This window comes from Dermacentor albipictus, chromosome 5, assembly GCF_038994185.2.
Source record: "Dermacentor albipictus isolate Rhodes 1998 colony chromosome 5, USDA_Dalb.pri_finalv2, whole genome shotgun sequence".
NCBI classification, from domain to species: Eukaryota; Metazoa; Arthropoda; class Arachnida; order Ixodida; family Ixodidae; genus Dermacentor; species Dermacentor albipictus.
Window position 1 is genome coordinate 59764244 of NC_091825.1, and position 23097 is coordinate 59787340.

Here is a 23097-nt window from a genome sequence, read left to right on the forward strand (position 1 = left end):
TGCGAACGTAGGAGGCGTTACATGCTGCGTTCTCTTTTTATCCTGCGCTCGGCGGTGCGTCACGTGACCCTTCGTTCCGAAAAACCGCTTCAATATCATACACCATTGGCAGTGCGCAAGTGTGGATATTTCGAGCAGAAAAAAGATATCTACCGATGATTGAATGTCTACCGATTGCTTATGAATACCGCCATCCACGCCGATTAGGCTGACAGAATTCTCGGCTTAACCATGAATAAGGAATCGTGTAACATGGTAACATAGAAATATGATTTATTTCCGTTATATCGTTCTTTATATCTTGTTCTCAGATCAGAACATCTTTTAGCGCGTTGGCTGGCAATTTAGTGACGCAAACAGGACGAAATCCAGTTTCGGTGGGCGACACCCTTACGAAAATGGGTGTTGAATTTCCATTGTCGATTTGTTGTACTATAATTGAGTCAAGTCAAAGTACATGAAATTTCAACACCAGTTGACTCACCACAACGAGAGTTCAACGGAATTTCCGTTGTGCACTGCCAATGATTTTTCCGTTGAATGCTTTCCAATTGATTTCTCGTTGTATTTTCACGTTGCGATTACACCGGTACCACATGGTCACTTTCAATCGTGATCTTGCTCCATTAGGATTAATATGCGCATCGCGTTCGAGCCTCTTTATCGCGATCATAGGCTGACTACCATTTGTTTGATACAGTGTCTCGATGCTTAGCCAAAGGTTAGTGTGGATCCAAGCACTATAAGTAGCATTGAATTTTTTTAGGACAATTGTTTACATACTGAAGACTACTGAAATCATAAATATAGAAATGAAACAGAAAACTGAGAGAATGAAGGAATAGCATAATTGAGCGAATAATAATGAGGAGCAAGAATATCTCGAGAACAGTGTCATACAATCAGCTGATGATAACGGCCCTATTCACAATGACAAACGAAATATTTTCCTTTAAAAAATGTTTTATGTTGAAATTTTTACAGCACATTAGACAAATTTGACAAGTCCCTTGGACCTGCAACACCTGAAACTCCATGAGGATCACTTAATTGGACAGTGTTATCAGCTGTCACTGTCAATTGCAATCAAGAAATTTGATCTATATCAGGCTTGATTGCAATCGAAAGTGGCTCTGTGACACCAGGTATTAGATGGAATGACGAAAGCCAGGCGTTCTTCAGCTTGTGGCTGTTTGGGCTTGTTGTTCCACATGTTGACAAACTGAGCAGAGAAAACACAGACAGAAAGAATGATACGAATGCTTGTTTGTCATCTAGTTTCTTTTGTCTGTCCATGTTTTTCTGCTCTACATTTTCTCAACAGGCATCCATGTTTTCTTAATATTCCAGAGGTGTAAATTAGGATAGAGTACAGGCACACTGCAACAAGGCAACAGCAACTATCTGCAAATTACTGACAACCATCGTGATTGTTGCCCGAGGATCAGCTAGGTCACACTCGTTACAGTATGAGTATGCATCCTATCCTAAAGGGAGTCAGGATAGCCGTCTGCTACAATATGAAAGAAAATACACCTCTCACTCTATTGCACTGCTTGTTTCTTATTAAATGTAAGTGTCTATACGCAGATTTACAAGCACCCTGCTTGTATTGATACAAGTGCAATGCTGTTTAATGATGTTTGTTAGCATGCTGCAAGTGTGCATTTCAATTACCCTAGCTATTTCACTAAGTGATTGTCGAATAAGAAACGTGTTTTTGTCCTCATAGGAAAAAGCTCATTTGAAATATGCCACACTGTTTGGACTTATAATATATTCCCCAATAGACCTATATTTTGCAAGTTAGATCTAGCATGCAAATGATGACTGCTGTTGGCCACACAGTGTTGCTGCACCAATTTTGAGATTTGCAGACGTGGATAAGCAAATGAAGAGAAAATGAAACGCATGTTTTGTGCCACCCCATGATTCCAATGTATTGCTTGTGATAATATGAGGGGCCACTCGTGAACCTGTGTGCTACTCCCCCAAGCAGCGATTACTCAAGGAACCAGACATATAATGCTCTTTATTATTTACAGGCATCGCAAAAGTGTACAAAAGCATACTATACATGAAAAAAATCTGTATATATCACTTTAGCTCACAGCACACATCATAACAAAGCATAAAAATGTGGCACAACATCACGTAATAACTTAACAAAAGCAAGCATGGTTAAATAGGATGTGCTTAATTCAAAAGAGTCCATAGAGCTTTCCAACAAAACTGAACTCTGTTGCAAGGTAATGTAACATTTTCTATGGTATTGGAAAATCAAAATGCAGCTGTAGTATTCATTTTGTAACAAGCGATGAAAGTGACTGTAAGGTCTTGTGAGCAACTTCCAGACAGCGAATAGCTAAAGCAAGTCTAAAGCCCTTTGATGGCATCTCATATTACTCATCTTTTATTATGTAGTTTAAGGAAAATGTTACTTCACCATGCCATTTGGATAACTATCACTCACTTATCTCAAATAAAATATTACGCAAACATCTAATTTTGCCAGCTACAGTTGGCAATCTGAAATTGTGGATATCTGATGCCATTGACTTAGCGTCTAAGTGTACCATTCATAAATTCAAATGGAAAAAGAGGGTGACTCCACAAAGGACCCCAGTTTACGGCACTGTCGACAACATGCAAAAGAGGAGAGCATTATATGTCACGTACTTGATACCGTACAATTCCTGGTACTCAAGAAGAAACTTCATCTTTCTCCTAACTGTAGCAAGCTTCTGAATGCAGATGCAAGGGTCAAGAAGGTAATGCATGATCACAAAAAATTTCAACTAATGGTTGTACTGTCTTTCTAGAATGCGTCCTATTAATGTGACTGGGGAACAAAACAGCAGCCAATTCCTCCAACCGGCAGCTTTCCACTCCTTTATGTCCTTTAAAGACCTTGGCAGCCTCGTGAGCTCCCATATGGGGGCGAGGCTCAGAAGACATTTGTCTGCATCAGGAAGATGTCGGCATAGATGAAATCGGTGGCACTGTCTGGACTTCCGCCACATAAACATTGTTGCCCGAACAAAACCAGAACAAACGGCATGCACGTAGTGTACTACAGAGGCCTCACTAAATGAAAAAAAAATGAAAGAAGTGTCAGCACACTTGCTACTTTGATGCCACAACTAGGGGCCTGCACGGCCTTTTGTGCATGGTACAAAAATGGCTCGTGTTCTGAGCTTGTTTGCAGAAGCACTTGGCAGACACACACGACAAAACCCATTTCCTTTTGAAACAACCTACCCAGAGTCCTCACACAATGCACAACCATAAGCACTGTTGAATTGTGTCATACTAGTTAGTTCACATTTAGAAACGCCGTCTACTGTACGGGGACCAGGAAATGTCTTTGACTTAGCGATACACCCCTGCTGTCCCTCCAAACAACTCCAGTGGATGATATTTCATTCATTGTTTTCACAAACTGTATCAAAAAAGAGTTCATTGATGGCTTCCCTGTGCCAAACCACAGCCCAGACAACAAAAGAGTCTGTGCACATTCTTTGCATGGCAGTTCACTAATCATCAAAAGAAGAGACTACATGCTCGCTTCAGAACTTTCGAAAAGGGGCACACCGTCAGTATTCAATGTCAATGTAATGTCATTCGAAGTCACAGGCAACTTGTACTGATAGCTTTTTGTGATGTCACACACATCAAAGGAAGTGCCTGTTCTACTGCATTGCAGCTTTCCTGATTCTAACACATCTGGAATTTGGCCCTTCAGATCTATTACAAGAAAAAATGATGAGCTTTTCAGTAAGCTGCCACTCGCATAGTTCACATTGCACTGACTGCCAACCACATCATTTCCTGGTAATTCTGGTAGTTCACCAATATACCCAGAGCACACACTACAGTATAAGTGCTTAGCATACTGCTTTTCGGATCCGGCAAAGTGTCAAAAAAGAAGTATACTTTGATGTTGGGTATGCGACACCTTCTGGCAAGTGAGCTCTGAGAAGCTGCAGTAAGCTATCGGTGGCTTCTTTTGAGCAGCCATGGCGCAAGCTGTGGGCCATGACCATTAAGAGGCTTTCGGCTTTCGTAAGCTTGGCTCCAGGAAACAGGTCTTCATCCTAAGCAGAGAGGAATGGTAGCAAACAATGGTGGTGTTAGAAAAAGTACAACATTACAATCATACACTTGTAGATGCCTGTTTTGTTACCTGCACAGTAAATTGGACAGAAAGTCCTGCCATGACAAGGGCTTCATGAGTTATCTTGTGGCACCGAGTATACTGGCTAACATGTTACTTAACGTGGCAAGCAACTTTAATGCACCATTTTAAGCTACCCCTTTTACTTTGTGAACCTGCCTTGAAATAATGCAGATGCCAACTGTGCATGGTGAACACCAGATGGCCACCAAAGAAACCTCTTTAAAGCAGCCATGGTACATGCAGCACAGTGAGCCTAAGCACTGTCTTGCCATGAAATGTGTGCTTCGTGACAGCAGATATTTTTAACATGTACTTTTGGGGTACTATTAAATAACGACAGATGTTCAAGGAAGATTTGAGGGCTTCATTTGCAAACAACCCCAAAAAAAGCAGGCTTTGGCCACAACACGACAAAATTACACACACACACACACACACACACACACACACACACACACACACACACACACACACACACACACACACACACACACACACACACGAACGCACGCACGCACGCATTATGTATATATGCTAGAACAGGCGCCAAGATAACGCCTGAACGTTAAAGGAAAACCCTAGGAAATTCCATCAGCACATTACGTATTCTAAGGCTCTGCGGTGCTCTGTTCCTGCCTCAGCTCCACTTTACCAGCACCGGTTTACTAATGCTTTACCATCAGTAAACACAGTTTACTGATGTAAACTGTGTTTACATCAGTAATATGAATTTAACAGCGTGGTTTTCTCCTTAATTGGGAGAAATAACTGCTGCGAGCAATGATCGCATCGGTACGCTCCCTACTTCATTCCATCACGTCAATATTTTCACTATATGACTCGGTCACTACGCTGCATAAGCTTCAGGAGATACCCTGCGGCAGGCGTTACAGCGGGGCAAAATAAGACGTCACAGCAACAAAATAATATCTGGAAATTACGCCTGACACCACAACGCTTACCAAGTCATCCTTCCAGCCTCTCGGAAAATGCTGCTCGCCGGGGTCAGGATACACGTCAGCGCAATCAGCGTCACATTCCGATTCGCTGCTCTCAGACGACGAGGTAGACAAGGTTTCATGCGTGCTTTCCAATGGATGACAGTCTTCAGTTGCAGCGTCAATTGAAGGGGATGGTGCGATGCGGCCTGCGTCAGCGTCTGCTTCGTTTTCGCAGAAACTCTGTTCACTTGCATCAGTAGAAACCAGTTCACTGTCCAACGCGGCAGACGAAGCACCTACTGAGGAACGTTTTTGAACCTATTTTGAGCGTATGGGCACGTCGATGGACGGGTCCCATAAGTAATTTCCGAATTGTCTTCTCGGCGACATTATTCGTGAACGGCGCTGGGCCTTGCACGATTACTTTACGATAAAATATAGAGCGCAACACCCAAGTAAAACATAGCGAACGGCGAATGCGGAGTACAGCGGAGTAGTCATACAATCACGTAGTAGTGCACCCGCTGGCTAGAAAACCTAAAGCGTTGCCAGACGGTCAACTGCCTCGACGCTCAATGACTCAACAGTGAAACGTTAGATCAGCGTATCCAAGAGGTAGGTCTGGAAAATGCATTTTATAGTATTAGGCAATATTGTGTGGCTCACAGGGCCGCAAACATTTATTAAAGTTTTGTTTCAAGTTTTTGTTATGAGTTTTTAAAAAAAATAATTTTAAGCCAAACACAGCCATATCTAAAAAGTGAGCAGGAAACACTGACACCATCTCTTTCGTTTGCGTCGTGTTTGCATTTTTCCGTCGCCATTTCGTACGTATTTTTGTTAGTTGTCTCCCGTCAAGTTGGTTCTTTATTTTATGTTCCGGCCTCTGCACGTGCGTTTGTTTGCTCGGACAGCTGGAGCGTAAGATGTCTCACGTCCTTGCGAAGTGAGTTGACGATAACAAGTGGGACGTGTATCCCGTGAATGCTTTGGCCGACACGGATGTGGCCTTCCGTCTCATATCGCAGCAGGGGTCAATTAAAGAAGTATTCAACTCATCAGTTGGAAAGAAGGAGCGCCACCGGACCCGGCAGTACTCCTTGCCTTCGGTGAGTACATCTCGTGTTTTTTGACGGCTGTCCCCACTAAAGTAACATATTTAACAGGGAGAGGCGGGCTCATTGGTGGTCGATATTGGAATGCATCATGTAACCGCGAAAACGACAACGGACGATGAAACATCCGCGCCTGTCCTGTGTGTTTCTTTCCTCGTCCGTTTTCGTTTGCGTGGTTACATGATGCATCCCAACTAAAGGCACGTTACACGGAACCTTTCTCAGAAAATTTTATGCGCTGTCCAGGTTGCCGGTGTAGCGTGTTGCGCGTACAATCAATTGATCACTAAGACACGGAAAAAAACAAAAAACATCTCATAGCGAATATGATCGACGCGACCAGTTTGTGTGCTAGACCTTGACATTTTTCATACGTATGCCCGAGCAGCGCAATGTAATACAGCCTAGCCACAAATTCGTGCCAGCTTGCCCGCTTATCACTCCTGCTCGATATTTCAGCAAAGTTCTGACTGGTGTCGCATAAAAGTCGCGGGCCGCTTTTATCGTCGCGACAAGTGATTGGAGGATTTTTTACAAGCACTGCTCTCGGAGGGGACATGTAACCGGCAAACGAACGCTTCAGAAGTGCACTTGAGATTATAACAAAAGAGGCGGCGCAGGTTCTCCAGGGCACCCAAGGGGTGCGGGAGGATCAAAGCTGGAAGCAGGGCGGCCCGTAAGTTGGGGCCGCGGAGGCCGAAGCGTGTCAGGGGCATTCACACTGTAAGGCATTCGTATTTCGAGCTGCCGGTTTTCTACAGGTGGATGGTCACGCATTTATGAAAAAGAAGTAATATTTATTTGTTTACAATATCGCAAAGGCCCCAGTAAAGGGATTTTACATGAGGGGTGGGCTATTTACAAATGCATTAAGTGTTATATCCAATTTTTTTTATTACTGTATTGAAGTCGGTGCTACTGGAGAGGAGCGCAGCGTCAGAGGGAAGGTAATTCAAATCTTGCAATGTTTTGACAAAAAATGAAGAAAGATTCACAGTGGTTCGAGCAGATGGTGGGTATACAGTTGTTTCGTGATTGGTGCTGACTTGATGGCAGGAGTACAAGGTGACGTGTGATAAAACTTGAACAATAGGCACAGACGTGCTATTCTGCGGCGTGCTGAAAGACTTCCAAGGTTTGCACGAGATTTTAGTTTGATGAGACTAGAATGGTATGAGCATTCTGAGAAAATGAATCTGGCTGCATGGTTCTGTACAGATTTTAGCATTTTATTAGGGTTACTTTGGTGAGGGTCCCAAACAGTACATGTGTATTCCAGTTTGGTCTGATTATTGTGTGATAGGCGAGAAGTAGGACAGAAGGATGTGCTAGATAAAGGTTACGATGTAAACAACCAAGAACGCGGTTAGCTTCATTAGTAGTGTGCATTGTATGAAAGGACCGTGTTAAATGTGATGACAAATGAACACCTACGTACTTGTACGCACTTACACATGAAATTGCGAAGTTATAGATCAAATAATTCAGTGATGAGTAATATTGTTGGCAATGAAAAGAAAGTAGTGATGTTTTATTTGTGTTTAGTGACATGAGCTACTCGTTGCACCAGATTTCGAACCGTTGAAAGTCAGACCGAAGGGAGTGAATGTCAGACAGGTTGTTAATTGGACGATATATGTAGCATGCAGTCGTCTGCAAAAAGTGTGATGTTAGAAGAAATATCACTCGTTAAATCATTGATATATATTAGGAATAATAGTGGGCCTAGGATCGTGCCCTGAGGCACGCCGAAGCTGACAGGAAGGTAGGCAGAAGACTGTTTATTGGCGCGCACGAATTGCTGGCGGTTAGTTAGAAAGTCACAAATCCATTCAAAAGCAAAAGAATTAACGCATGAAAGTTTTAGAAACGGGCGTTCATGAGGAACGTTATCAAATGCTTTCTCGAAGTCCCCCCCCCCCCCCCAAAAAAAAAGGACACACACTCACACGATATATCTCACGTGCTCCTTTCTTCCGCATTCCAAAGAAAGCCTGCGAAATATCAAAAAATACCATGTGACGGGGCAATGGTGCACTGTTATTGTGTTGCTTGCCCTCAAGCTTGCGATGGATGAAGACGTCGGCTGCAGCGAGACTGGCCCGTGACAGGGGGTTACGTCTGGTGTAGGTATCTGGGCGTGCGGCTTTTATCGCACGACGGCACAAATGCATGCTGCTGGCTGAGCGGTGCCGAAGCGATAAAGCATCTAAGGAGACGAAAGAGAACAAGAAGATAGCTTTATTTCTTTTTTATTTTTGAAATGGACATGAGCTGGCGGCCTGCCGATGGAGTGTAATGGAGTTGGGCGGGGAGGCGGCGTTAGGGCCGGAGTGATTTTGCAGTGACCTTCAATCCAAAAAGTGCCTTTCGATTATAATGCATGTTCGAAGAGGTCACCATCTCATAGGCACATTTTCCAAGCCGTTCTTGATCATGGTATCAGGGATGGAGTTGCAAACTTGTCTTACTTTTTCTTTTAGGTTCTCTGATGTTGTAGTTGGTGTCCGGTATACTTGATCCTTGATGTAGCCCCAGAGAAAGAAAGCAAGGGAGTTAAATCTGGCGACCACGCTGGCCAAGCAATGAGCCCATGCTGTCCAATACACTGCTGCGGGAATAATTCATGCAGCCATTTGCAAGCTTTGCTGCTGCCGTGTGCATGAGCACCATCATGCTGATACCAAATATCCTTGATCCTAGCCAATGGAACTCGGCAAAGAAAATCCTCAGGCGCCCCATCAAGGATGTCATTCATATGTTTCGCCTGTAAGCATGTTATTAAAAAACAGGGGGCCAATGATAGTGCCACCGTAAATTCCACACTACACGTTAACTGACCACTGATATTGGTAATGTCTTCAAAACCCAGTGAGGGTTTTCGTTGCTCCAATAGTGAGTGTTGTGGATGTCCACGTGGGCATTACATGAGAAGGTAGCTTCATCAGTCCACAGTGTTTTGTTGGCAAAGCCCGGCGGAAGATAATCTTCCACCTTGATTATAATCCAGTTTGCAAAGTGCTTTCGATTTTTGAAATAGCGGGGCTCCAACATCTGGTGCAGCTGCATGTGGTATGAATGAGGCTGCCTCTTCTTAAGTACTCTCCACATTCAAGGATTTGGCACTCCAGCTTCAGCACCCACACTACGAGCACTTGCATGTGGGTCTGAAGAAAACTGACACAGTATCTTATCTCCACGTCCTCGCCCAGGATTGAAGATTTATGTTGCTTCTTCGTAAAAGTCCCAGTCTGTCTCAGCGTTTCATATGCATGCACAATCATCATTGAGCTCAGATGCTTACCTGGATGCCAGTGTGGAAATAGCTAAAGTGCACGCCTTCTATGTCCACTTGACGCACCTAGAGCCAAAACCATATCCTCCCTTTCCTCATTGGAGTAAGCCATATCCGCTGCTCAACGTTGGTCACAGCTGAATAGCGTTGCTGTAGAGAACACGCAGGGATATGTGTGCCTGAGGAGCTCTGGATATTGGGGGCGAGCTCCACCACTGGAAAAGCTCATGCCACCATCGGCGTGACGTGACATGAGAGGTCACGTGGACACAGTGGCCGCATCGGCTGCATTGGAAGCACCGAAGCGAGCTGAAAATGAAAGTTTAAAGTGCCACCTGTGCTACAGTTCTGATTAAGTGGTGAGGCTTTACCGCTTGACAACATTTGAAAGTACTCTAATAGGTAGTGGCTGCCTTTGGAAGCGTGCAGCATGGTAGGCTGCTGCTCGGTGCCGTTGTGCCGGACGTACGCAGTGGAGCCTGGTGTCAGCCTTATTCACACGTAGCCACAGAACAAAGAGCCACATGAAGCTTGACTCGCGAAACTTAGAAGTGGCAGACAGCCATCACCTACAACTCCAGTATGCAGCAAACAGGTGCGAGGAAGATTTCTGCTATGGTGTCAGGATTGCGCGATGTTCGGTGAGTAGCAGAAAACGCACACCGAGAAGCTTGCCCGCGCCCACTGCCTAGCTAATGTCATGACGGTTTTGGTCTATGAACTTGTTGACGTTAGATACTGGCAAGTTCACTGGAACGGAAAGGGAGCGGCAAGAAGCACATTAAAAAAAAAGGCATGGCATATCCTGTCATGTCACGTTTGTGTTATGGCATGTCACGTTTGTGTTATGAATTATTGCACTGGATTACGAAGAAGAAGCACAGGGAAATTGCACGCTGAGAAGACCGATAAGCATACAGTGCGATGCAACTTGAGAAATAATATTGGAACGCCCAAGAATTTAGAAGACAAAAAAAGATTTAATCGTTGCGATGGCACATCACAGTCACCGTAGGTGTCGAAATCTCTATCACAAAATTATTTTTGAACAGTTGTGATAGCGTCCATGCAAGAAAGATTGCCATTGTACTGTAAAATGCTCATATGCTGCAGCCTAAAGCTCACGGCACGGTGCGAAAACGCGCTCACAGCGAAAGCAAAACATTGTTCACAGACATGCATGCAGACGTGCAGTTGGTCGCTGCGAACCCGTGCGATCGCTGCATTGAGGCTTCATTCTGTTATGCCCCATTTGGTTACACAGACAGCCCACTATAAGAACATATTTCACATAGTTTATTTGCAGCATTTGCCTACCTTTCACGCAATTAGGGAGACTCCATCCTGGCGACCGCGTGCAGTGGCGCTCACTGTACATATGTATTCGGCAAAGAGATAGCGTCTGTAAACAATTCTGTGCTTTCAGTTTGCCCAAGATTATTATATCGACAGTCAAAAACTTCCCTCGTTGTGAGAGTACTTACATAAATGTTGAGGAGGGCCGCCACGTGGTGTTTTTTTTTAGCGCTGTAAGCGAAACCTATGAGGAGTGCGCCGCGTGATCTCATACTACGCAAGGGAGGAGCTTCTGACAGATGGCGACTCCATAAGTCCTCGCCGCAAACATTGCAGTTCGCTGGAATTGGTTCAGACGAGGTACATAAGGTATGATCTACATCGGGTAAACTGGCACAGCCTGTGGGCGCACTCTCTCGGGGACTGACACGCTGGTGACGGTGCACAAGTGTGAAGCCAGACACGGCCACCCGATACTGTGACCACAAAGTGATGTGCATCCGTGGGGTGCGAGATAAAAAAAAAAGTCTGGTAGACAGTAAGTGCGAGAAGGAGAGCAGACGGGGCCAGTATGGAAAGAGTTGTCTGAAGAATACATGTGTAATCTTCCTTGAATATAGCCAAGGTTTTTTTACCATTAGTTAGTTTTGTCCGCATGCGACTTATCCGCTGTTATTCGAGCCCTAAGGTTTAAAGTTGTAGCATCATCGTTCAATTTGAAAACTTTTACAAGGTCATTTGTGTACAAAGGCAAAATTGCAGCAGCAGTAATTGCTTTCCATCATTCCCACGCACTTCGCCCTTTCCTTCTTTCAAGCAGAATCAAAATGCTGCTTTCATCTTTTCTCTTTTGTGGCCTTAGATGCTTTATAGCTTTGGCAACATTTGGCCAGCAGCATGCATTTGCACCGTCCTGCAATAACAGCCGCATGCCCGGCTACCTACACCAGGCATCACACCCTCTTGCGGGCCAGTCTCACTGCTGCCGACACTGTTCATCCATCGCACGCATCAGAGCAGCACAGTAACAGTGCACAAGTGCCCCGCCACGTGGTATTTTTTCATATGTTGTGGGCTTTCTTTGGAACGCGGAAAAAGGGGCCATGTGAAATATACCGTGTTGGAAACAATTTGTTGAGAGGTTTCTGTAAATGCTCTACAACTTTGCATCTCACACTTGGGGTCTGCAGCCAATACTTAAAAAGTTGATTAATTAAACATAAATAATCCGTTAGTTAAGGGGAAAATAAAAAAACAGCCCGAGTAACTCTAGAACAGTGCCAACATTATGAATTTGGTTCAACTTGCGTCCGGAGTGCCTTTCATTTTTAAAACTTTGGCTCAAGCTAGGTGGGACAAGCTGTATATATAGTACAGGAGGGAGATTGAAAGGTTTGATGACATAGCTGGCTGTTCATTACACTATTACCAAAAAAGTTGTTTGTAAATTTAATAACTAACCCTCATTTATCACTGGTTGCGAATAAGCTCATTATGTAAACTAGGTTGGTACTTAACCAGACTTACTTAGTAAAGACAAGCATGGGCCGGTTTTTGTAGCAATGCCTTTTCCCATGGAGGAAAGAAACAAAGTAGGAGGGCTTGACGTCACATTTTTGAAGAAGTGACTAGCGCAAGGGTGGACATGAGACAATGAGACACTAAAAAGATGACAAGGACAAGCGCCTGTCCTTGTCGCCTTTTTGTGTCCACTCTTGCGCTAGTTACTTCACCATGGAATACCAACTAGCCCGGTCTCGCACCCCACATTTTTGAAGCCGGAAATGCAGCCATGTTGGTGTGCCATCTCCCTTTGTGCCTCCAATCAGCTCGCCAGAACAGTTAGGCACGAGCTTTGAACTTGCATTGCTATGAGCTGCCAGAAGTGTGTGCTGCTGATGCGCATCAGAACAATGCCTGTGAAACTTCTTGATCAGTTTTAGTGAAGAAGACGCGATCCTGTGCCCATCTGGGGCATGTTGAAGAAGATGACAAAGACCTGCACCGCAAATACTTGAGTATGTCTGTTGCTGACACTTGCATTCGCAGACCCAAAACATCTTTCAAGCTTACACACCTCGCTTCAAAGTCAGCTTGTCTTGCGAACATAATGTGCTGCGAGAAAGACGCGGGTCGAACAAGCTTATTTCACTTTTCAGAGGCCTAGCACAGCAGCGAGAGCTTAAGGGGCATGGTTGCTATGGCAAGGTTTTCATTTGGGGCACCATTACCAGTGCTGCATTGCGAAAAACAGCATGCGACTTCCGTCACACTACCTCCAAGACGTCTGTGTTGGCCGGCGCCTCTCCTACGCTCTCCTTCCTCCATGCCTTTTCCCGATAACAATGCCTTTCAGTGCTCTTCGCTTTAGTGCGTGGTCAAGCGAGGCTGTGTATCGGGCGGAGCTTTAAAAGAGGCCACTCATAAATGCGAAAAGCACTGAAAGGCATTGGCATCGAGAAAAGGCATCGCTACAAAGTACTGGCCATGCTCGCCACTTCTTTCTGTATAAGTAAATACAAATAAAAATTGGCTCACAAATGTACAGGACTTGACACAGCATAAGAATTGGGCATAAGAGTTAATGGAGAATAGCTTAGTAACTTGCGAATCGCTGATGATATTGCCTTGCTTAGGAACTCGGGGGACCAATTGCAATGTATGCTCACAGACCTGGACAGGCAAAGCAGAAGGGTGGGTCTAAAAATTAATCTGCAGAAAACTAATGCTTAACAGTCTCGGAAGAGAACAGTAGTTTACGATAATTAAGCAGCGAGGTACTGGAAGTGGTAAGGGAATACATCTAGTTAGGGCAGGTAGTGACCGTGGATCCGGATCATGAGACTGAAACAATCAGAAGAATAAGAATGGGCTGGGGTGCGTTTGGCAGGCATTTTCAGATCGTGAACAGCAGGTTGCCATTATCCCTCAAGAGAAAAGTGTGTAACAGCTGTGTCTTACCAGTACCCATCTACGGGGCAGAAACCTGGAGGCTTATGAAAAGGGTTCTCCTTAAATTGAGGACGATGCAACGAGCTATGGAAAGAAGAATGATGGGTGTAACATTAAGGGGGATAAGAGAGCAAGTTGGGTGAGGGAACAAGCACAAGTTAATTACATCTTAGTTGAAATCAAGAAAGAAATGGGCCTGGCCAGGGCATGTAATGAGGCGGGAAGATAACTGATGGTCATTAAGGGTTACGGACTGGATTCAAATAGAAAGGAAGCGTAGCAGGGAGCAGCAGAAAGTTAGGTGGGCGGATGAGAGTAGAAGTTCGCAGGGACAACATGGCCACAATTAGCACATGACCGGGGTAGTTGGAGAAGTATGGGAGAGGCCTTTGCCCCACAGTGGGCGTAGCCAGGCTGATGATGATGAAGCAAGTGATCATTGTTAGCATTGTGTTCAGTGGGGCTGGTTGGTTCATGTTTAGAATAAAGACAGGGACAGCACATCATAGAGTACAGGACAGCGCTCTGTGCTGTGCTCTTTACTCGCTCGCCCTGTGTTGCGCTGTTCCTGCTTTTATTCTAAAGGGATCATTGTCTGTGTTTATATATTTTTAAATAAGGTTTCCATTGAAACCGTTCGACGGTGTGGAGTAAACAAAAATATCGGGACATCTGAACATTCGAACATTATTCATCAAACAACCATGCAGGCTGACTGATCACTGGTTGTCCAGTTTTAATCTTTGAATAAGTTGGGAATCAAGCAACCGAATAACTGGTATTCCCAAAGGCCTGATTTAATGGTGCTTTTATAGTTTGTCAACTACCATTGGCAATATTGAATTAAGGCGTGTTTGTAAGAAGGCATTATGTTGATAACTTCGAAGACATTCTGTGAAAATGCACTGCCCACAGATAATTTTCGTGCGCGTGATACTGCTAAACCAATTGTTTTTGTATGTCTTTAAAAAAATAGATGATTTTTTTTATTTCAGATCAACCCGTGCAGCACCTGTACTGTTCAGGTAAAGGCACTTCAAGAAGAAAATCGGGAATTAAAAGATGAAGTGGAACATATGAAGCGGATGGCAGAAAAACACGATTACATTTCTGGTAAAAAGCCTTTAAACATAAGTTGCCACAACATTATACAGTCAGCAGCTGTCCTAACCTTGGTGCTTGACCACTTGCCATTGCTTTTGAAAAAGTTGAAGACCCTTCAAAATAAGAAAGAAGTTAATTTCATGAAACATGTTTTTCAACGGAAAGGTTTTTGCTTCCGTTATTACCATGTGAACTTGGTCACAAAGTGCCAAACTATGTCATAAAAGGCGCTGGTAAGAACACTCTTCCTTTCCTATGAAAGCACAACAAAATTTTTCAGGTAAATGAAGAGAAAGAAGTTTTACACCGTAATGCATTCGTCGATTATCAGCCATTTCTAACATTTTTATACGCCATTGAAAGGCAGTAAAATGGCCTGTATTTAGGATTTTTTCCAGTAAAAGCTTAAATTTTGCATCAGGCAAATGGTCAGGACCTGTGCAATGCTGAAAAAAAAATGCTTGGACGTAATATGGTACAATAGTGTACACATGTGACGACCACTCAAGAAAGCTGATACGGTGTGCTAATTTAACAATGAATTGAAAAAAAATATGCAAACACTGCCTCTTGTGATAGCTCATTCTGTTGTTATTAAACTGAGAAAGCTTTGTTAGAATAATTTTTTGCTTAAAGGGAGAAAAAAGGATATTGAAGTGCTATTCCGCCGATCTCAAAATGTACAATACATCTTCTCACTTCAGGAAGCCTCTTGGCGCCAAAGACGGAATGCATGGATACGAGCGCTCCTGTGCCAATAAATAGAGGTTAGTCTAAACTGATTTTAAGGTAATTGCTTCATTGCTAGGGTGGTTATAAGCCTCTTCAGTCAAGCAGGGCTGCTAGATTACTTGTGTTTACCAGCATGTCACTGTCTGCCAATTTCCTGCTTGGTGCCCTTACACAGCATTGGGCAGTGCATTGATACCGACGTATTTGCTACCCGACTACTTGTGCCAGTCTAGTTAGAATTGGGCAGAATGCAATAAATAAAATAATAATAATTCCAGATTCTCGTAAATATCAAACGAGTAAGTTGGTGGGAATGAGCTGCCCAGTATTGTGTAAGGATGATGAGCCGGCCATTAGTAGACAGCGACATGCTACTAAATACACGTAATCTAGCAGCTCTGCTTGACTGAAGAGGCTCGTAACCACCCCAGTACTGAAGGAATCAACATAAAATCAGTTTGCACTACCCTTATGGCACAGTAACGCTCGTGTTTAGTACTACAGGCTCAATATATAACAAGAGATGAAAGGACGAAAGAAAAGAAATAAAATGTGCATGCATCCTCTAGCACAAAAACTTATAAAAGGACAGCAGAAGCACAATGAGATAAACAAAGTGGCGAGTGATCGCTTTTTCATTCTGCGTAACTTGTGCATTTATCCACTTCCAGTTTCATTTCACATGCTGCCATGGCTCAGTGGCTGCATTTTGACTGTGGTGCAATCCAAAAGCACCTGTCTGTTGTGATATACTAAAGAACCATAAGTGATTGCTTTCATAATTTTGTAACCAATTTATTTTGTAGAAGCACCCAAATTAGTCAAAACGACCTAAAACGGCACTTGGCAAGGTTGTAAATCAAGCCAAACAAACAGTGGGCCTTTTGTTGCTTGCCCAAAGGTGCATATATCTATCATATCCTCTGTCTTAGCTAGCGAACATAAATGCATTAAATGGTACTGTCAGAAAAATGAATTTTTCGCACTATCCTTAAACTTGTTCTCTGCAAGCTCCAAGTCTCTTCAAGTCAAAGGCAGGAACATGCACATTGGTATAGCAATGCATCATCAGAAATTGCTGTTTATTTAAAAAGGTAGTAAGCAGGATGACCTCTCATTGATAGGCTGCATTTTTCATATCAATTTTGTCTGTGAAAGCACACATTAGGGTTGATGCCTGAGGAAACTTGTCACTGTCTTCACTGTAATTATGCATTTATGTTTCTGGCTGGAAACGTCATTTATAGTCCTAATATAATGTGTGCTGTGTAGCATCCGTGTCTGAACCTGTACTTACTATTGCCAAAAAGCACTCGTCCTGTCTCCCTTTCTCATCCGTGTTTTCTTCGATGAATTCATAACAGTGAGCTTGCGTTCAAATCCTTTTAAGCCACTGATAACTTACACCATCACCAGACAGTAACTTTAATGTCATGAGCTTGTACAATTTCACTTGATGGAGGTCACTTTGGTGTTACATGACAAAAAAGTGTCACCTGATATTGAGGGCTATGGTGCTTATCAGAGTAGTATGCACTTGAGCTTTTCCTCTGCCTTTATGCTGTGTTTAGATATTAGAAAGTGCCAGAAAAACCAAACTTGCCTCCTGTGGGAGCCGAACCCACAACCTCTTCACTACAAGTTGCGTTACTGCGGCAACTGTTCCAACTTCTAGATTCTTGGGTATTTTGTTTATGTGTAACCGTGGGTGTGTTAGCCAGTTCTATTCATGCCAATCCATTGGATGTGGACCATCCTTTTGGCCAATGGTGACGCATATGTGAACTTTATGAGCAGGCAGCTGACCAATAAACTCTTGTATGCTATTTGAAGACATCAAACCTGCCTGATTCAAGACCCTCATTATGAAATTAAAGACAAAGGGAACTGAGGGGCCCAATTTTGTTAAACACAATCATGTGAAATCAACAGATAATAAGCCAAATAAAGCATAAAGGAAGTTATCTTTATTTTTTATTTAAGTGTAGAAATGATAAAGCAAAATGATAGTCGATGAAAAACAACTTGCTGCTGTAAGTCATGTCAGTAACTGCTGCAGGTTACCGCATTGTTTTTCTCCTTTAAACTTAGCTATTTGTTCCTAGATGTGTCACCCGCTGTGGTTGCTTAGTGGCTATGGTGTTGGGCTGCTAAGCATGAGGTCGCGGGATCGAATCCCGGCCACAGCGGCTGCATTTCAATAAAGACAAAATGGAAAAGCGCCAGTGTACTTAGATACAGATGCACGTTAAAAACCCCAGGTGGTCCAGATTATTCAGGAGTCCCCCACTACAGTGTGCCTCATAATCAGATCGTGGTTATGGCATGTAAAACAGCATAATTTAATTTTTTGTTAGGTATGTCATTGCCAGCAAATTCTGAATCTTACTCTGCAAAAGGTCATGGGCTATACAGCTCCCACATGATATTTTTTTTCATGTTCCCAGGTGGACATTGGAGCCGGTGTGAGTGTTGAACAAGGCACCCTAGAGAAGCTATGCTAAGCATGCGAAAGTGGCCTTGGCAGATTTGCCAGGGCTCTTTTGTGGAATGTATTCACCCCAGAGGAGCTACGGGACGAACCGCTCCTGGGTGAGAAGAGAAACTTGCACTTAAACCAGCCATTCAAGGAGGCCTTGGACCCTATTCGTATCCGAGCTGTGATTGGTATGTACGTCAGTCCTAGTGGTACAACTCCAAATTCCAGTCTTGGAACATTATTTTAAAAATTCGCATCTCCTCGTGCGTTACTTAGCAAGAGATATGCGCTAGCACAGCAATATTAGCTTTTAGTTTGACTGGTCAAGCTCGGCACCACCAGGTAGCTGGACCGTACAGAGCGATCAGGCCACTCACGGACGTCTAGGCTAAAAGCTCCTTATCACAGCAATAGTAGCACGGAGATGATTTAGTGTACGCCTCCACCTATCCATCAAAATCTCCAAATCTTACCTGTGGTTAACAGAAAACCAAACACGCTTGGCATTGCGACAGAATGCTCGCAACACATGCTGCTTCGACAGCTCGCTTGGGATCGACTGCCAGTCAGCTGGCGGAGAAGTTTGAGAGGCTTGGTGCGCTGGCTCAAGACAACTAGAAGGAGGTGACAGGATGTCCCATCACAATGCAGAGCCAGTGAAGGCAGAGCTTAGCCTGGCGAATGAGATGGAGAAAAAGCATGGCTATGGAGGAGGGTAACTTGTAATTGGCTAAAGTTCTCTTAACGGGCCCCTGAAACAGTTCGGACAAATTTTGTAGACGCGTAGGATACAGCTAAACTTAATCATTCACACCACAATTTGTGTGAAGCCTTGCGTATTAAGAGAGCCACTGACGATTACAAGTTACCCTCCTCCGTAGCCATGCGTTTTCTCCTCAACTTGTTTGCCAAGTGATCAGGGCTAAGCTCCGCCTTCACTGGCTCTGCGTCAGGACGGCACGTCGTGCCATCTACTTCCAGTTCTCTAAGACCGAGTGCGCGAAGCCTCTCCAACCTCTCCACCAGTTGCTTGGCAGTCGACCCCAAGCGAGAGCTATCGAAGCAGAGCGCATTCTGAGCAGTCTGTCGCAACACCGAATGTGTCTGGCATTCCGGTAACCACAGCTGAGCGGACTGATTGGTCTGCACTGTCTAGCCACCTGTTGGCGCAGAGCTTAACCAGCCAAACAACGAGCTAATATTGCTCTGTCTCGGCGTAAAACAATTTAAGCATTTACAAAAACATGTTAACGATTACGCTCGGGCAAAATATTTACACCAGCAGCAAGGAAGAATATACTTTGTTACTGTTACTGTTTTTGGTCAAGCTCTGTGCCATCAGGTGGCTGCGCCGTGCAGTTTGTGCTTCTGCTCATCCTGTGAAACGGCACAGTCAAACGGCCAGGCCCTGTCTCCTTGTGCTTGCATTTACCCAAATACCGGACTCGCGAAACTCTATTGTGGTTTTTAGTAATCCTCCGGTATAAAGCGACGGCTGCAAACGTGCAAATCCTGGCGCCGATTCGATATCGACAGTCCGATGCACTGCAGCCACTTCGCTCGTCTGCTGCCTTGCAGAGAAACATGGTGTCGCAGCTCGACATTGCCAGTTACTACGTTTTCAGCCTTCAACGTAACAAAGGCGAATCGTGTTTCTTGCGAAAGGACTGAGACCGACAATGACTGCGGAGCTCTCGTAAAAATGGAGCATGTTGCAACACAAGCAGACGACACTTGCTGTGCGCCAGGAGTGTAGTGACAAATTTTTCTTGTGCATTCTCTTTCTGTTACTTTCTTTTTATAGAAACAAATTAACTAACATTCCAACTATTAAGAACAACATTGGTTCACCATAAAGTTAACAAAATTATTGATGAAGCGCGCTGGGCGGCCAGTCCGATAGCTTGCCCTACCAGCATCATTAGGACAGTTTACATCAAACGGTTAGATGCGGCTGAAAATTCAGCCGAGTGGTGTGCTGTGATCGGCAGCAATGTAAATTTTTGAAATCTTATAATAAATTATGTGCTTTAACCGGAGCACTTACATGTGTCAAATAATGATCAGAAGGACCTATCCTCTAATGGCTCAGTATGTTTGTACAGAATCATCAAAATCATTTCGGGGTCCCTCTAATGTGAGATGCTTTACACAGATTGTTGTGTGAATGTTTTACTGTAGCTGTGCCCCACGTGCCTACAAAATTTGTCCAGACCATTTCGGGGACCCATAAGTGTGTCTTAGCAACAAGGCTGTATGTCAACGCTTATTAGCCTTCATATAGCTGTGATACTTTAGTGTTGCTATCATTGCTTCCACTTTTGGGTGAAGCTTCAACTGTTTTTGTCATTGAAATTAATTTTTTCTGATTGCCCGATAATTTGATAAGGTTTACGCACCCTTTTGGGTAAGAGAAATTTGCTGTGAGGATAAATGAATTTATAAAAGGTCAAATTTTCATTCAACGAAATTTTTATACAACGAAGTAAAGTGCTGGTTTTACTGGCTTCGTTATAGAGGATTACGTGTACGTGCAAATGAATTATATAAAATTCCAATGAATAGTTGCTAACACACTGACCTGTTCTTTATGCATGCCAAAGAGCTTGGTGCCAGTACTGAGATGTTTATCTTCATTCTGCCTCTGCTCTTTACAATATCGTGGTGCACACTTGATAACTGCAGACCCTGGCTCAAAGTACACAACGTAGCTAAATTACTGTGTGATGATGTTTTATGACTGACACTAGCGGTGTGGCCTGTACTTAAACATAGCATAAGGCTTCAATTTGTTATTATTTTATTAGACAGCTAGAAAATCCTGTATGCATCGGTAATCTTATGCTGTATTTCTTTTACAGACTACACATGCTCCAAGTTTCCCTCTGCCAGCCTCTCCTACATAAAGAACATCATCTCCTCAGTACTGGCAAGAGAAATGAAAGAGCCTGAAGCTCAATAAATTTGTGGACTATTGTATAAAAGGAATGATTCACATGCTTTTTGTTAATCACGAAGTTGTTTCTTTTCATAACACCACAGGGAAAGAGGCCTTGCAATGGAAAGCTAGAAAATGCACCTTGAAGATGTCCCGAGGCCAAGCCATGCCTCAATGGCGAATATCAACATTAGTTAATTTCATGTTGCATTGCACCTTACAATCCATAAATTTAATATTGCATTCCACTTTACAATCCATAAACTTAATGTTGCATTCCACTTGAAAATCCATAAACTTATTGTTGCATTCCACTTGAAAATCCATAAACTTATTGTTGCATTCCACTTTACAATCCATAAACTTAATGTTGTATTCCACATTACATTTCATGGAAATACAATTGTTCGTCCATGGGAATTCCATAGAAAGTCAAGGCAATAACTGGTAAATGAAATTACAATGGTTTCACGGTGGCCACTTTTCAATGCTGGTCAACAAATCTGCAATAGTGGGACAATGATATTTCAACAAAAATTTTGTTGATTGAGCAATAGGACGGCAATGGAATATCTACTAAAATTCAACACTAATTTTCATAAGGGCAGTCTTTAAATAAGCAGCAAAGGCAAATAGTAAGTCAACGTGGACTGTGGGAATGCCATACCAGAAACCTTGTAGCAATGGCTTTGGAGCAACAGAATAAAATTCGGAAAGAATTGCGACTGCAGAGCGGCCGCATTCCTCTAGCGCATTTCAATTCGCCCGCCACGAGGGAGTCCGTGTGACGTTGCACACGTCATCAGCGCCCTCCGCTGCCATCGGTGAGTAAAACGGCGCCCGAGGGTCGGCGCTACATATGTTTTGCGCAACTTCAAAGCGAAAGCGCTGCCACAGACCTAGCCAAGAGAGAGAGCTGACATTTTGGTTAATGGCGAAGGAACATCCTAATGCATCATGTTAACGTAACATATCTGCGGCGAGTATCTTACGGCGAGTATGAGCATGCATGAGCTTCACGAGCCAGCAAAACCAGCGCAGCACTGCATAGACCATAACTATACGAAAACGTTCGTGCGTGGGCGCCGCGAGGTCGAGCGATAACCAAACATTGTTTTGCTACTCGCGTCGTTAGTGAGGGTAACGTCAATGAGGTCTTTCGTCTAAGAATCGAAAACAAGTGGACAAGTGGCATTTTTTCTGTTCTAGACTGCTATGCAATGATATTCCTTATAATGAGTGATTGAGTACTCTAGCGGAAGAACAACAATAACGCGCTACGACACCATCGGTCTAGTGATAATGGAACGTCCCGGTATACTGTCTCAAATCGTTTGCCTCGAGTTCTCGTTTACTAAAGCTCAGTTTCTAATAACAATCACGCCTTAGACGTTTTTGATCACTAATCCTACTTTAACTTAACACATCATTTGCCCTTAGCGTCACTCCACAGTGATTGCCATCCATGCAGCTACGTGAACACGTGATCGCAAACAGCGATGTAACACTTGCAATGCTGTATCATCATGATGATGATCATCATCAGCCTGGCTACGCCCACTGCAGGGCAAATGCCTCTCCGATACTTCTCCAACCACCCCGGTCATGTGCTAATTGTGGCCATGTTGTCCCTGCGAACTTCTTAATCTCATCCGCCCACCTAACTTTCTGCTGCCGCCTGCTACGCTTCCCTTCTCTTGGAATCCAGTCCGAAACTCTTGATGACCATCCGTTATCTTCCCTCCTCATCACATCCACTGCCCACGTCCATTTCTTTTTTTAGAGCCCAGCTCTTTGGCGTCCGTTCCTGGGTTTCGCGTCGTCGTCGGCGTTGTCGTCAGCGTTGTCGTCGGCCTCGTAACCAGCTCGCCGACGAATCTGCTCCGCCGCCGCGCATGCGCGCTGTCGGCTCTCCGGGCGAGGGAGGATGATGGAAGGGAGGAGGAGAGACTGTGGAGGAGGGCTGGCTACACAAATGGCTCTTTGGCGTCCGTTCCTGGGTTTCGCGTCGTCGTCGGCGTTGTCGTCGGCCTCGTAACCAGCTCCGCCCCCCTTTCATCCCCCC

The 23097-nt window shown here is 44.0% G+C and overlaps 2 long non-coding RNA genes across 2 annotated transcripts; one reads left to right on the forward strand and one right to left on the reverse strand.

The window, feature by feature from the left end:
* Window positions 1-2013: 2013 nt before the first annotated feature.
* LOC139060439 (uncharacterized) lies at window positions 2014-5730 on the reverse strand. Its single transcript, XR_011514814.1, has 2 exons — window positions 5143-5730; window positions 2014-4097 (listed from the first exon to the last, which is right to left on the reverse strand). It is a non-coding gene; the product is annotated as an uncharacterized lncRNA (long non-coding RNA).
* Window positions 5731-5913: 183 nt separating this feature from the next.
* Window positions 5914-21624, forward strand: LOC139060440 (uncharacterized). The gene is made up of 4 exons (XR_011514815.1): window positions 5914-6230; window positions 14775-14892; window positions 18063-18282; window positions 20956-21624. It is a non-coding gene; the product is annotated as an uncharacterized lncRNA (long non-coding RNA).
* Window positions 21625-23097: the final 1473 nt, after the last annotated feature.